This window comes from Emys orbicularis, chromosome 8 (genome assembly GCF_028017835.1).
Source record: "Emys orbicularis isolate rEmyOrb1 chromosome 8, rEmyOrb1.hap1, whole genome shotgun sequence".
NCBI classification, from domain to species: domain Eukaryota; kingdom Metazoa; phylum Chordata; order Testudines; family Emydidae; genus Emys; species Emys orbicularis.
This window is the reverse complement of record NC_088690.1, coordinates 97,509,900-97,524,888: the sequence shown is the minus strand read 5'-3', so window position 1 is coordinate 97,524,888 and position 14,989 is coordinate 97,509,900. Positions and strand designations below refer to the sequence as shown.

General features: G+C 43.1%; 1 protein-coding gene across 2 annotated transcripts in view; it reads left to right on the top strand.

Annotated features, from left to right (window-relative positions):
* The window catches only part of ARHGAP26 (Rho GTPase activating protein 26), a 316,741-nt gene that overhangs the window by 252,006 nt on the left and 49,746 nt on the right, over positions 1-14,989 (top strand). The window lies entirely within an intron of this gene.

The window sequence follows — 14,989 nt, the reverse complement described above, 5'->3', positions numbered from 1 at the left end:
TAAGTAAATAAAACAGTGGAACACAGCATTAATGGAATTGTTTTCTTCCTACTTTGTTAAAATCTAAGACTGCTGTCAGTACAGTTGGTCTCCAGCCAAATGTGTGCCCTTGCTTCTGATATTACTTCCCTCATCAGGAAAGTTTAAGGCAAAAAATAGCTTTAATGATGACTCCCAGGGGATGGCTGAGTTATTGTGAAGTCTCCTGAACCAGTCACAGCTTAGCTGTGGCATATGCTGTTGAGGGGAATTTCCTTCCTTTTCGGGCTTTGCTGTGTCTGTCAATATTTTTCCCACAGACCCTCCCCTTCCCACAGATCTGAATGTCTGAACAGATCCCAACCAGACTCTGTGGAACTCTTACAAGCCCAAGCCAAGTTTAGAGTGTCTCCCAGTTTTTCTGCATTTCTCAATGTGCTTCTATATGCCACTTAATAAATCATGTCAACAGACATCTCTTTAGAATGACTAAGAAGAATGCTGCACTAGCTAGGGTCCTGTGACAAGAATGGCATTGGCGTCATGCTGTGACCTAATGTCTAAGGAAGAGTCCCTCTTCCCTCACCCTGTCCACTCCTTCCTCGCTGTACACTTCAAAGGGTGCAAATTTCCACTCCGCTATAAAAGCATTCTGGTCCCTTGGTCATGAATCATAGAATCAGAAACATAGGACTGGAAGGGACCTCGATAGGTCGTCTAGTCCAGATGAAGCTTCCTACTTTAGCCGCTGTATCTGCTCTTGTGATTAACAACCTAAGATTTAGTAAATTGGGGAAGTGAATGAGTTTGTCAGCAGTGCAGAGCTATTATCTGTAGAGTTTTGAAAAACAAGGCTGTTGTCTATACTGAGAGTAGTTTTTTGAGCTGGGTGGGAATGTCTCTATATTTGTTATATCATATCATGTAAAGATTTAGGCCCACATTTGTAGAATTTGACATGTGCAAAAAATAGGCCCATACTGCAATTTGTGTAATTCCCTGTGTAAATGAAGCTCGCACACATTATCATGCGCATGTTTTTGAAACTCCAAGTTCTGGTTTCTGTCAATAGGTTTTACTTCACTCCGTTGATTCTTGTTGTCATTAGAACATGGATATTATAAATGAGGGATCGGACTAATGAAATAAGGTTTTGAGTATCTGGTGTTTACACCTTGGGTAGCTCCAATTTGGTCTACAGGAGCTTGAAGGGTTCCTAGTATCACTGACTGTCTGTTCTTGAAGTCTTTTCTACCCTACACAATATGTGATCTGCAGGGGTGAAGGGGTGTAAGCTAGTAATTGGTTACTTTCACTAAGCAAAGTTTTTTTCCAATATTTTATTCGTGAGACTTATAGTCTATACACAAAAGACTATCCACAAAACCCCATCTTGGGTTGTAATTGCTGGTAAGTGGGGAATTTTGTTTCCCAGGGATTTTTCTTCCAAGAAATTCTTTGGTTTCTACCTGCTGAATGATGATTTTTGAATACTTTTTTGGAACCTCAGGAACCAATGGCATCTGTTGGAAGAGTTCCTTGGAAGGGGGATGATACTCCCCCAAATAAAACCCCTCTACATCTCCCAAGGAGATATAGTGTAATGAAGGGGCAACTGGCCATGACAGACCGCGCCAACACATAGGACGGGTATGACCCAAATCCCGCTTAGGCAAAGCGCAGCCTTGATGACCGCAACTTCCTGGAAGTCCAAAACAGCCCTCAGAGGCACATTCCATGTCACCATATGGCAAATGTCAACACTGAACAGAACTGGGTGCAGGACAGCTCTTGTAAAAGAACTCACTCATTATAGGATCATAATTACCAGCATCACCAAGGCATGTCTGCCACAGAGCGATCCTTCCACAGTAACTTGAGCAACCATCCTCCACTCCAATGGTCCACACCAAACTCAAGGTGTGACACTCATTATTAGACAACTTCTAGCACAGACTTCAACCACCTGGAAACCCATTTCTCCATGCTTTTACTATGCTTGGCTCCAACATCATCATGAACATCTGTCTGTCATTGTGGCCTACGCACCTATGGAAGACCTGCAGAAAAGGATGCATTCTATCACCAACTAGCAGCAAAAATCCAATCAACTCCAACACAACACAACAAAAATCCAATCAACAACACCACAAGCACTGCTACTGCTCGGAAATTTCAGTCCCGTGACTGGCTGCGATTGAACTGGGTATGAAACCACGATAGGTCCTTTTGGTTCAGGTTCCCCAAATGACACCGCCACCTGGCTTTTGACACGGTGTGTCACCGAGCTCCTGTCTGTTATGGGGTCCTGGTTTAGATTTCTTAACAATCGTTGCTGGACCTGGATTTCAAATAATGGATGTGGTATGAAAGAAATTGACCATATCCTTATCAGAAATCGCTCTATAATGAAATCTCAATGGGTCTTCAGCAGTGCAGACACACCAGCAAACTCAGACCATAGACTAGATGTCACTCAATTCTCACTCCATCTTCCAACATCTCCATCACCTTGCAAGCCAGATGTCCACCAAAAGTACAATATCTAGCATCTATCCAAGGATCCTGTTGAAGCTGTGATGTACACACAGGTTGTTGAGGATCACATGGAGATCGCCTTGAGTGGCATACATGATGCTATATCACATGCTGCCACTGAAACAATCCGCTTCAAACCATCACACAAGAAACCTTGGCTTTCTGAATAGGACTTTTATATATTTGTGAAAAAGGCAGAAGCACACAAGTACGGAGATGTCCAAGAATGTAAACAGCTGAAAAGGCATTTTCCGGGTCATGGCAAAACATGACCCTGAGATCTACACCAATTCCCTGGCCGACAAAGCCAAAGACGGCCTAAAATGCAACAATCTGCTGCCTGCCTACTGAGCCATCATACGCCTGGTACGCAGCCATGAACATCTTTTTAACATCCCCATCATGAAACCAAACGGCTCTCCCTGTTCATCGATGAATGATGTCCTGGACAGATGGAAAACACATTATGAAGATGTGCTGAACCACACACTTGCCAACAACTATCCAGTTTGCTACGTGACCTAGCAAACTGCACAGCTGCAGATGCAGGGACAAACACTGATCCTCATCACTTGAGGAAGTACAAAATCCCATCCCAAAATTACGGAATAGATGTGCTGCTGGACCTGATGGTATTCCACCCATGCTGCACAAAGTTGCCTTGGAACCAGTGAGCGTCAGCCTGCATCAGCTGTTCTTAAAAGTGTGGGCATCAGGCAAAGTACTAGCAGAATGGAAAGATGGCATCACAGTGTCCCTGTACAAGGGCAAAGGATCTCACACTGAGTGTGGCAGCTACTAGCCAACCCCACTATTATCTGTCCCTGGAAAGTTTTTTGCTCACGTTCTGGTTGGAAGGATATACCCGCTCCTTAAGACATAATTGTCACAGCAGTCAGATTTTGCTGTTGGGTGATGGACAACAGACCCTGTCCTTACCCTTCAGCTTCTGCTGAGCAGCACCAAGAATTTAACTGTCCATTTCATGTGGCATATATCAACATCAGAGTGTCTTTTGATTCAGTCCTTTGTCTCTCACTGAAAGGAGTTGGCATTCCAGATGTTCCGCTACTCCGGTACCAGGGCAAGAGTGTGCATCGGTTCATGGCTTTTGATGTGTTTCTACACATCATCAGGTGTGAAGCAGTGATGCATTCTCGCCTCAGCTGTATTCTGTCAAGCTATCGATTAGATATTAGGACATGACGCTCCAAATGTCACACTTAAGGTTGGTCAAGAAGTGTTCACCAACCAAGATTATGCCAAGAATATGCTGCTTGCTTGTGGAGAAGTCAGAGAATTTCAGCCCCGCCCTTCAAGATATAGATTCATAGATTCTAGGACTGGAAGGGACCTCGAGAGGTCATCGAGTCCAGTCCCCTGCCCGCATGGCAGGACCAAGTACTGTCTAGACCATCCCTGATAGACATTTATCTAACCTACTCTTAAATATCTCCAGAGATGGAGATTCCACAACCTCCCTAGGCAATTTATTCCAGTGTTTAACCATCCTGACAGTTAGGAACTTTTTCCTAATGTCCAACCTAAACCTCCCTTGCTGCAGTTTAAGCCCATTGCTTCTTGTTCTATCCTTAGAGGCTAAGGTGAACAAGTTTTCTCCCTCCTCCTTATGACACCCTTTTAGATACCTGAAAACTGCTATCATGTCCCCTCTCAGTCTTCTCTTTTCCAAACTAAACAAACCCAATTCTTTCAGTCTTCCTTCATAGGTCATGTTCTCAAGACCTTTAATCATTCTTGTTGCTCTTCTCTGGACCCTTTCCAATTTCTCCACATCTTTTTTGAAATGCGGTGCCCAGAACTGGACACAGTACTCCAGCTGAGGCCTAACCAGAGCAGAGTAGAGCGGAAGAATGACTTCTCGTGTCTTGCTCACAACACACCTGTTAATACATCCCAGAATCATGTTTGCTTTTTTTGCAACAGCATCACACTGTTGACTCATATTTAGCTTGTGGTCCACTATAACCCCTAGATCCCTTTCTGCCGTACTCCTTCCTAGACAGTCTCTTCCCATTCTGTATGTGTGAAACTGATTTTTTCTTCCTAAGTGGAGCACTTTGCATTTGTCTTTGTTAAACTTCATCCTGTTTAACTCAGACCATTTCTCCAATTTGTCCAGATCATTTTGAATTATGACCCTGTCCTCCAAAGCAGTTGCAATCCCTCCCAGTTTGGTATCATCCGCAAACTTAATAAGCGTACTTTCTATGCCAATATCTAAGTCGTTAATGAAGATATTGAACAGAGCCGGTCCCAAAACAGACCCCTGCGGAACCCCACTTGTTATGCCTTTCCAGCAGGATTGGGAACCATTAACAACAACTCTCTGAGTACGGTTATCCAGCCAGTTATGCACCCACCTTTTAGTAGCCCCATCTAAATTGTATTTGCCTAGTTTATCGATAAGAATATCATGCGAGACCGTATCAAATGCCTTACTAAAGTCTAGGTATACCACATCCACAGCTTCTCCCTTATCCACAAGACTTGTTATCCTATCAAAGAAAGCTATCAGATTGGTTTGACATGATTTGTTCTTTACAAATCCATGCTGGCTGTTCCCTATCACCTTACCATCTTCCAAGTGTTTGCAGATGATTTCCTTAATTACTTGCTCCATTATCTTCCCTGGCACAGAAGTTAAACTAACTGGTCTGTAGTTTCCTGGGTTGTTTTTATTTCCCTTTTTATAGATGGGCACTATATTTGCCCTTTTCCAGTCTTCTGGAATCTCTCCCGTCTCCCATGATTTTCCAAAGATAATAGCTAGAGGCTGAGATACCTCCTCTATTAGCTCCTTGAGTATTCTAGGATGCATTTCATCAGGCCCTGGTGACTTGCAGGCATCTAACTTTTCTAAGTGATTTTTAACTTGTTCTTTTTTTATTTTATCTGCTAAACCTACCCCCTTCCCATTAGCATTCACTATGTTAGGCATTCCTTCAGACTTCTCGGTGAAGACCGAAACAAAGAAGTCATTAAGCATCTCTGCCATTTCCAAGTTTCCTGTTACTGTTTCTCCCTCTTCACTAAGCAGTGGGCCTACCCTGTCTTTGGTCTTCCTCTTGCTTCTAATGTATTGATAAAAAGTCTTCTTGTTTCCCTTTATTCCTGTAGATAGTTTCAGCTCATTTTGTGCCTTTGCCTTTCTAATCTTGCCCCTGCATTCCTGTGTTGTTTGCCTATATTCATCCTTTGTAATCTGTCCTAGTTTCCATTTTTTATATGACTCCTTTTTATTTTTTAGATCATGCAAGATCTTGTGGTTAAGCCAAGGTGGTCTTTTGCCACATTTTCTATCTTTCCTAAACAGCGGAATAGCTTGCTTTTGGGCCCTTAATAGTGTTCCTTTGAAAAACTGCCAACTCTCCTCAGTTGTTTTTCCCCTCAGTCTTGATTCCCATGGGACCTTACCTATCAGCTCTCTGAGCTTACCAAAATCTGCCTTCCTGAAATCCATTGTCTCTATTTTGCTGTTCTCCCTTCTACCCTTCCTTAGAATTGCAAACTCTATGATTTCATGATCACTTTCACCCAAGCTGCCTTCTACTTTCAAATTCTCAACGAGTTCCTCCCTATTTGTTAAAATCAAGTCTAGAACAGCTTTCCCCCTAGTAGCTTTTTCAACCTTCTGAAATAAAAAGTTGTCTGCAATGCAGTCCAAGAATTTGTTGGATAGTCTGTGCCCTGCTGTGTTATTTTCCCAACATATATCCGGATATTTGAAGTCCCCCATCACCACCAAATCTTGGGCTTTGGATGATTTTGTTAGTTGCTTAAAAAAAGCCTCATCCACCTCTTCCACCTGGTTAGGTGGCCTGTAGTAGACTCCTAGCATGACATCACCCTTGTTTTTTACCCCTTTTAGCCTAACCCAGAGATTCCAAGATGCCACTCGCACTATGGGGTTGAACACCTCCTGGCAGAAGACCAAGGTCTATCTCCTCAGAGCTGGGCCACCAGAACTCCAGTGGTGGGGTGGGAGAGGTTGTCAAGTACTGTGACATTTCACACAGAGAGTGGAGAGTGTTTACGAATTCATCTACTTAGGCTGCAAGCAGAGTTCACACAAACTTTAGTTAATAGGTCTCACTGTCTCCTGCATGAAGTCCAAGTCTTGCTTATGGATCTAGAAACGTCTTTGCACTAACACAAAGTTTGGGATCTATCAAATCTGGATACTATTTATATTGCTGTATGGATCAGAAACCTGGGCCCTCTTACAGGCAGGCTTGGAGCAGCTAGAGGCATTCCTTTTATGTTATCAGCACCAAATCCTGAGTATAATGTGGTTTGACTTCGTGCAAGACAGCATAATCTCCCAGAGATCTGGCCTTCCTTCAGTTGCTCATTATATTCAAAAGTGGTATTGCATGCTCTTTGGCCATGTCACCATGATAGACAAAAGCACCCGAGCATGTCATGCTCCCAAACTGTCCCTTGACGCATGAAGAGGTGCATGCCCTAACCCTACCTGCTGCTGCCTGTGAGGCTGCCAGAGATTCATGGACTTGCAGGATTGAGTGAGATCTGGAAACTCCACTACATAATATCTAGTGCAATTCAGTCAGCTGTGGTCACTCTGGTTGGTGCAACAGTTCTCGGTAGACTATGTTGATGATGATGGTTGATGCTAATGCTTACTTCACAGTATGTGCCTGGGGTTTTGTGTGAACATAGCTAACATGGTTCAGTCTACTCTGCACAAACCAATTCTGTTCTCCCAGTTCTTGGCTGCATTCCTGTTCTTACTGTTTGTTGAAGTGTATTAGTTTGTCTTTAAATATTTGCCTTGAACCTCATTTGCCATCCCATGTAAAAATCATGTTGCTAATTTCTGTTGACAGCACTCTAGTAATTAAATTAGCAACCCATTCTCTGCTGTATGCTGATATTTTTTTACCAGCCAATACTGGCTAATGGTGTTTAATCTTTGCTTTCGGTTGTAGGGAGCAGCTTATTCTTTTGGATGTGTTGGAGGGAACACCATGTACAGAAAGGCTCATTTGCTTGCTTAGTGTAGAGAAGGAACATGGATTTTTAAACATCTCTGGTTTTTTTCTGTATACATGATGTTGGTGCTGTATAAAGCAAGCTTGATCATTACTGTTATTTTACTCTGTTTGGGACATGCTTGCTGTTCAATGAAGTAACGTTTATTTTGAGAGTGTCCCTTTATAACACAGTGTTCCAACAAAACTGCCATCCAAGCTGCTTGCATACCTTGCTTGTCTCACTGAAGTGTACGAATGGTGGAAAATGTGTTTAGGCTGCTTTAAGGAAAAGATGGTGCTTATCTTGTTTTTATTTTATTATTTTTACTACTGTAACGTCTAGAGACCCCAACTGAGATCAGAGCCCAGTTGTGCTGTGCATGTGGTTCACACATGGTAAGGAACAGTCCCTGTTGGGAATGAAACCCCTAGACTCCTGCTTTCCAGACTGGTGTCCCAGCCATTGGGCAATGCTACCTCTCCTGATAGAAGAGCCACTAAGAAGCCCTTACAGCTATTGTGAGATAAACTTGACAGCTTATAAAGAGAAGAAACCCTTTAATTTGTGTGCTATTTTTGGCGGGTCTGGAGTGTTTTCCCCTTTGCGGATAGCATTCTGTTGGTGCATGTCAGAAATCCAGTGTTGATTGTTAATGGTGAGAACAAGGAGGTGTGCTGTTGGTTGCCACTGGGGAAGAAATTGAGTGAGTACTAGCAGAATTCATCCCTCTAGCTCCAGAACGACATTGTTTACGAGTTGCACTTTGTTGGTAACAGAATAACTGTCAATGCCAGACATTCAGAACCAGGGCCGGTTTTAGGACCTGCAGGGCCCAATTCCGCGGTCCGGGTCTTTGGCGGCACTTCGGTGGCGGGGGGTCCGCTCCACGTCTTCCGCGGCACTGAAGGACCCCCCCACCGCCGAAATGCCGCCAAAGACCCCGGAGCGACCCCCCTCCCCTCCCCACCGCCGAAATGCCGCCGAAGACCCCGGAGCGGACACCCCGCCCCCCGCCGCCGAAATGCCGCTGGAGCGGACCGCCGCCGGGTGAGCCTAAGGCGCGGAGCCCTCTTAGGCGTGGGCGCGGGACCCTCTTACCCACGGGGCCTGATTCCGGGGAATTGGCCTAAAGCCGGCCCTGTTCAGAACGCCAGTATTGATTGCATCATTTGCGATTATTACTGTGTGTGGTATAGCCAAGTAATTGCTCTATAAAACAGTGTTTTGCTTTTTCAACATGCTGAATAATTTGGATTTTTGCAGTAAATCCTTGAACAGTTACAGAAACTGAAGTCAATCCACCGTATTTGCTTTAGTGGTGCAAGAGTCACCACATTCCTTAGAATTTACCTAATCCAGAATTGCTGTGTACGTCACAGTAAAGACTTCAGGGAGCCTTCCACTCTACATGCCTTCAAGAATCCAGCTAAATTCTGTTTATGCTTATGAGCCCCATCTTTCAGTTCATTGATTATTTCTTCTTCCCTGCTCCCATCCCTCTTTTTCCACTCCCTGTCATCCCTGTGTCAGGGCTACCATATTTCAGATGTCCTTCAGAGATGATTAAAGCTACCCTGCCCTTTGGCCAACAGTTCATCAGATCTCTGTCAGGATGGTGACATGTAACCGTGACGTCAACTGAATCACAAAATGTGCAGTCAAGGAGTCTTAACATTCCAAGTGTGGGAAGGAAGGAAGTGACTCTCTCTCTCTTCTTTAAAACAAACACACATAAAAAAACCCCACAGGAATTACTTCGGAGCAAGAAACTCCTTGCACAACAGGTGCAGTCACAGGATCTAGGAATATATAGTCACCTCACTTGGAAAAAGTTAATCTTGCTCACAAAGGGGTAGTACTGGCAGTGGATGAGGTTAATAATTTGATCATCTGATTCAATTTATAGGTTTTAAAGAGAGATTCTCAAGTAGTTTAGGGCTAAAATTTGGCCTACTTTGATTTTCTAGTGCCTAAATATCTCATTTAAAATTCAAAGTTACCAGTCAATTATTAGGAAATTAAAGAAAGAGAGAGATAATAGCCTTTGTTAATGAATGGTCCTTCGCTGTTTTTGTTCTGTTGATGCGGCACTATCCAGTAGAAGGAATACAAGTTGACCAACCAATCCCTGTTTCTAGAGCTAGTGGGCTAGAGTTAATTGTTTTAGTGCCTTAGCTGTGCATTTCCATACTTTCAAATGTTTGGACTTCTTATACTTCGAATGAATTTGTCCTGCAGACTGTCCACACTGACAGCTTCAAGCACACTGGCGTGGCCACATTTGCGGCACTTGCAGCGGCATTGGGAGTGGTGCATTATGGGCAGCTATCCCAGCATGCAAGTGACTGCAATGTGCTTTTCAAATGGGGGGGTGGGGTGGAGTGTGACAGGGAGTGTGTTGTGTGTATGTGGGGGGAGAGAGAGTGGGTTTTTGAGGTGCTGAGAGTGTGTCGGCATGCTGTTTTGTAAGTTCAGAACCCCCCCCCCCCCCCAAAAGCAAACAGTAAATGTTTGCTTTTTCTTGGAGCCGATAAGCAGCTGGCTTCTCCAAAACGGAGCTTTGAAAGGACATTTCCGCATTCCTGCAGCCGATTTCACAACAATGACAAGAGTGGCCACTTGACTTAAGAGGCTTATGAGACATTTCTGGAGGCTGATCACAGCGCAGTAACGCAACACCTCGTTCACACTGGCGCCGCGGCGCTCCAGCGGGGGCGCAGCAAACGTTATTCCACTCGCCAAGGTGGACTACCAGCAGCACTGTAGCTGCGGAGTCAGAGCGCTCTATGTGCCTTGCCAGTGTGATCGGAGAGTGAGATAGGGCGCCCGGGGCTGCTTTATTGTGCTGTAACTCGCAAGTGTAGCCAAGGCCTTAGAACCAGCAGACCTGCTCAAAAAATAGTATTCTCTCTGACACCCAGTGCCTTCTCCCCACAAACACAAAATGACAAAATACAACAGCTCTCTTCTATTCTCCCCCTTTAACACACAGGTTTTAAGTCATTTTTTGTTGACATACCTGCGGTCTTCACCAAAGGTTTTAATTACCTGCCAAAACCAAGCAGCCCTTTACGTTTCAGTGGCCAGTTTGCAGCCTTAAAACAACGGTTTGAGTTTGAAGTACAAACAAGGCCTGATTTAAAATCAAACTTGTATCTATTTTAGTTGCTATCTTGGCTGCTTGTAAAGTCTAATTTAGCTTTAGTTTGATGAAAGCTATAAGGTTTCATGGAGAAATATCAGGGAAGTCTGAAGGTTCCTTCTTCTGTTCTTTTATCAGTAAGATGCTGGCACTTGTACCAAGCTGTGTGGGGTGGCCCTGGACTTTATTTCTGTTGTCCTAGAGAGAAATTAGCCTTTTAATTCTTGGCATCCTCTCAGGAGCCCTGGAGACCCACCCTGTTCCCTCTTCTTTGAGCTCCAGCATCATTCTAGATCCCATGCTCTAATCTTCTGGTTGAGAGAGACCATAATTGCCATCCATCTTCACTTTATCCCATTCAGGGGTTTTGCTTTCAACTACAACAGTTTAGAGGGGTGACAGGCTATTTAATGAGAAGGGACTCCCCTGTCCCTCACTATCACTAGCTAACTATTGGCCCCACAGAGAGCTGTAGCTAATGAGCACAATAAGACAGCCTCTACCCATTACAAGCAGCGACAGCTCTGCATGCCTGTTCCAGTTCAGACAGATTACAGATTACTTGGGCCAGTGTCTCGCGTTTGTTTGGGCTGCAGTCTAGCATTACTAGAATGGACGCTAAAGAACTAATAAACCTGATGGTCATTAAACAGCTTGTTGGTTTTATATACTTCATAGGAGCTTTGATTTCTCCATTGTTGCCATTTTCCTTTTCCATATATAATTCCAGCCTTTGCTCTCAATTTTCTGCCTGAACTTTTGCATCTTGTGCTAAATGTGCTGGCAGGTTTGATCTGGGAATGGCCTGCAGTTAGGCTTTTAAAAACTTCAAATCAAATGGTCGCTGGTTAAAAGCCCTGCACGTTATGTGACCTGCTGACACTGGTGAGTGTTGTATGAGCTCTCAATTATGGCTTTCCTTTGCAACACTGCCACATAAACATCACACAGCTTGGCCAGCGTAACAGCTGCTCAATTTGGAAGTACACTGCAGCCAGCAGAAATACTCCAACAGCCAAATTCTGGCCATTATATGAAATAGCCCCAATGCAAAATTTTTACTTTCTGCAAAAGTAGTGTTAATGTGTGTCCTTATCTCATCCATTCCTCAACCTCCAGGCAAATCACTCCTCGAAACACAAGAGTAATCTGCACGGATGAGTGACATTTATTGGGCCCATTGCTGTTCTTGGGGTGGACCTAATGTCCATGTCCCCTAAGACTGTTCCACAGTGTCCATCAATGGCTTTGATTGTGGAGTGGTGGCTCCACAAGTTTGAAGGGGAGCCAGATTCTGGAAAAATTCCATCCATTCTCCCTTTTTGCATACAGCTTTCTGCTGTGCAGTACGCACAGCTGTCTCAAAATCAGTAACTGAATACATATGCAGACTTAGAAAAATGCAGATAATTGGGGTTTCTGACAAAAATCTTAAAAATAAGTTCCTCTTGTCTATACTTGCAAAGACCCGAATTCAGACTCTCCCAACCCACCTGCAGGAACTAAGGCATATCCATTTATCATCTCTCCCTGCCCTGCTTTTGAACTGTCATGTCATTAACTCTTGCAGGGGGAAATATGAAACCTTGAACACAGGCCTTTCAAGGTAAAGTACTCAAATAAGGCATACAACCACAGTCGTCCTCACTTGTTGTAATCTAAGATTTCATGCCACATTTTTCATGAAAGCTGTTGTGTTAACCCTGATGTGCCTCCCAAATTCTAACTTGGATAATTACATTCTATTTCACTAATTGCCCCTGCAGTTTTCAATTGGATATGGTGTTTTTCCACTCCCTTCCCTAACCTACTGTGCACCATTAAAGGATGGTGTCTGAACAGCTGCGTCCCATTCCAAAAGCGTCAGCTACCTTTCTGTCTTGGGTAAAATGACATCTTGCCACATAGGACTGATCCGAGGCATAGTAAGTTAATGTCTGTAAAGCACTTTGAGATCCTATGATGAAAACAGCTGTATGAACAAGTTCTTACTGAGCCAAATATACTGAGGTTCTTATTATGATGAAACTTCTGTGGAATTCAATGGGAGTTTTGCCAAAATAAAAAATAGATTAATGATTTCAGAATTTACTTGATTATCTTTTATTTTGTTATGGTAGGTTAAAGGGGGATTGATACTTTAAGGATTGCTTTAAAATGTATTTGTAATTTATAAAAAACGCTATACAAACATTCTGTAAATAATTTGGGATCTTAGCCTTTTTGTGACTTTTATTTACAAAAGCTTTTCTGGCTCAACTCTAAAAGCTATATTTCAGTCCAACTCCACAATGATTTGAGAGCCCAGGCATAGCTCTGATGCCCTGTATTTTCCCATACTTCTAGCAGACACACACTGCTTTCCCCAGATTTCTGCATTGTGCTAAGGGATTGGAGGTGACATTAGAAAATTACAGTCGCAACCACTCTTATGGAGTGCTTTTTATATTTATCATTATTATAACTAGTTTCGTTTTAATAAAAAGAAACTGGTTATTTTCAGTTTTTCCTTTCTCCTACCCTACAAACTTGCCAATCAGGAAGCTAGGAGAATCCCATTTTTATTATGTGAATGCATTTATTTAATAGGGTTGGGGTACTTTTTATGAAAAAAGTACTCCAAGCAGTAGCTGTACATCATGAGTCAGCAGGTTTCTGTCTTGTGCCAGCAGACTCTCAGCAGGGGCCGCAGACAAACTAACGCCAAATGCCTGATGCTACAGAAGCCCCCAAGGAGAGAGGGATTTTTCTAAAAGTGCAGGTTTTCTTCACCCTTGCCTTGTTAAGGTGACCTTTTAAAAACACAAAAAAGTACCTACCACAGACACACTACAGCTGACAAATGGAAGTTACCAAACTAAATTGCTTGCTAGCTCTGCTTGAATGTTAAAACCATAAATATTTGTTTGCATACAGGAAATGATTTTTTGTTTTAAACACTTGGTTCAGTGTTTCTGTAATGCATTCATTTTAAAAACAAAAATTCTACATGAATGAATCCTTATGATAAAGGTATGCAACATAGGTAAACTCAGTGCAGTCTGTTTTCCATCTACTTCATAGGAAAGGCTGAAATAGAACTCTCTGGGATCTTTATTTCTTTTTCTTGTTCCCAAGTTCTCTGATTCTCACCCTCTCAATCTGTTCAGTCTATATTTATTGCAGTGCTCAAAAGCCCTCGCTGAACACAGAGCCTTTTATGCAAGGTGCTGTACAAATATATATTAAGACTTGGTGCCTGCCCTGAAGTAATTAAAATTGAATTGAAGACAAGTCTCAAGTACATAATGGAAACAATAGGAGTGAAGTGGGGAGGGAATATGAGGACAAACAGTAGTGAGATCATGCAGTTACAGTGCCTCTAGCTGGGCCATGTAATAGTATTTTTATATGAATGGGTAATTATCTGCATTCCCTGCTGTCTCTCTACCTAACCTTTATCAGTGGGCATCTTCCCATGGGCTTTACAGTAAAAGTGGGTCAAGATCTAGTCTACATGAGTGCATCTGCAGAGCTGAACAATTAATATCACAGTGTCTAAAATAAACTATGACCAAGAAATACTGGATATGACAGACTGGCTGGGGTTTCAGTTTCTCCTCTCCCACTTTTAATTTCTTTCTAAGCAAGACTGTTTTCTTGGGGACTTGTATACTTTTTATCTGGGGAACTGGCTCAGCTAGAAACTGCATATTTTGCTTAGAGTTTTACTTGCTGAAATCCCCAGCTTTGGATTCTTAAGAATATTGAAGTGCAAATAGTGCCCACTGAGCTTCCACATTTTCCCTTTGAAAGGGTTGGCATGGGAAATTCCAGTGTTTTGGATAAACAGCGCACAGTTCTAACTTCTCAGCCTGTCTATACCGGGAAAGTTCTGATCCCTCTAGTTCTACAGCTCAGTGTATGCCAGCACAGATGTTGGGTTTCTCCAACTCACTTGCTCAGACAAGCAGCATGATGAGCAATCAGCAGCCAGGATTTTCCCACTCTCTGAGCTCCCCACCCCACTCCACTCCCTCTGCTTCTCCGGTTTAATTCCTGCCTCGCTCAAAGCACGTGCAGGGGGTGTAACTCTGACGCCGACTGCCATTTTGTGCCGTGACCAGAGAGGGCTAAGGCAAAAAAAAATAAATGCTTTTTAAAAATCTTTAGCTGTGTCTTTGCAGTAGTGCTTTCCTGCACCCATTGAGAGAAACCTCCACTACCTCAGTAGAGAAAGGTGTCAGCTAACAAAATTTCTGGGACCCATCCTGGTCATTTGGAAGGTTCTAAATAAAATTATTTATCATAGAGTTCTAATCTTCGCTGTCT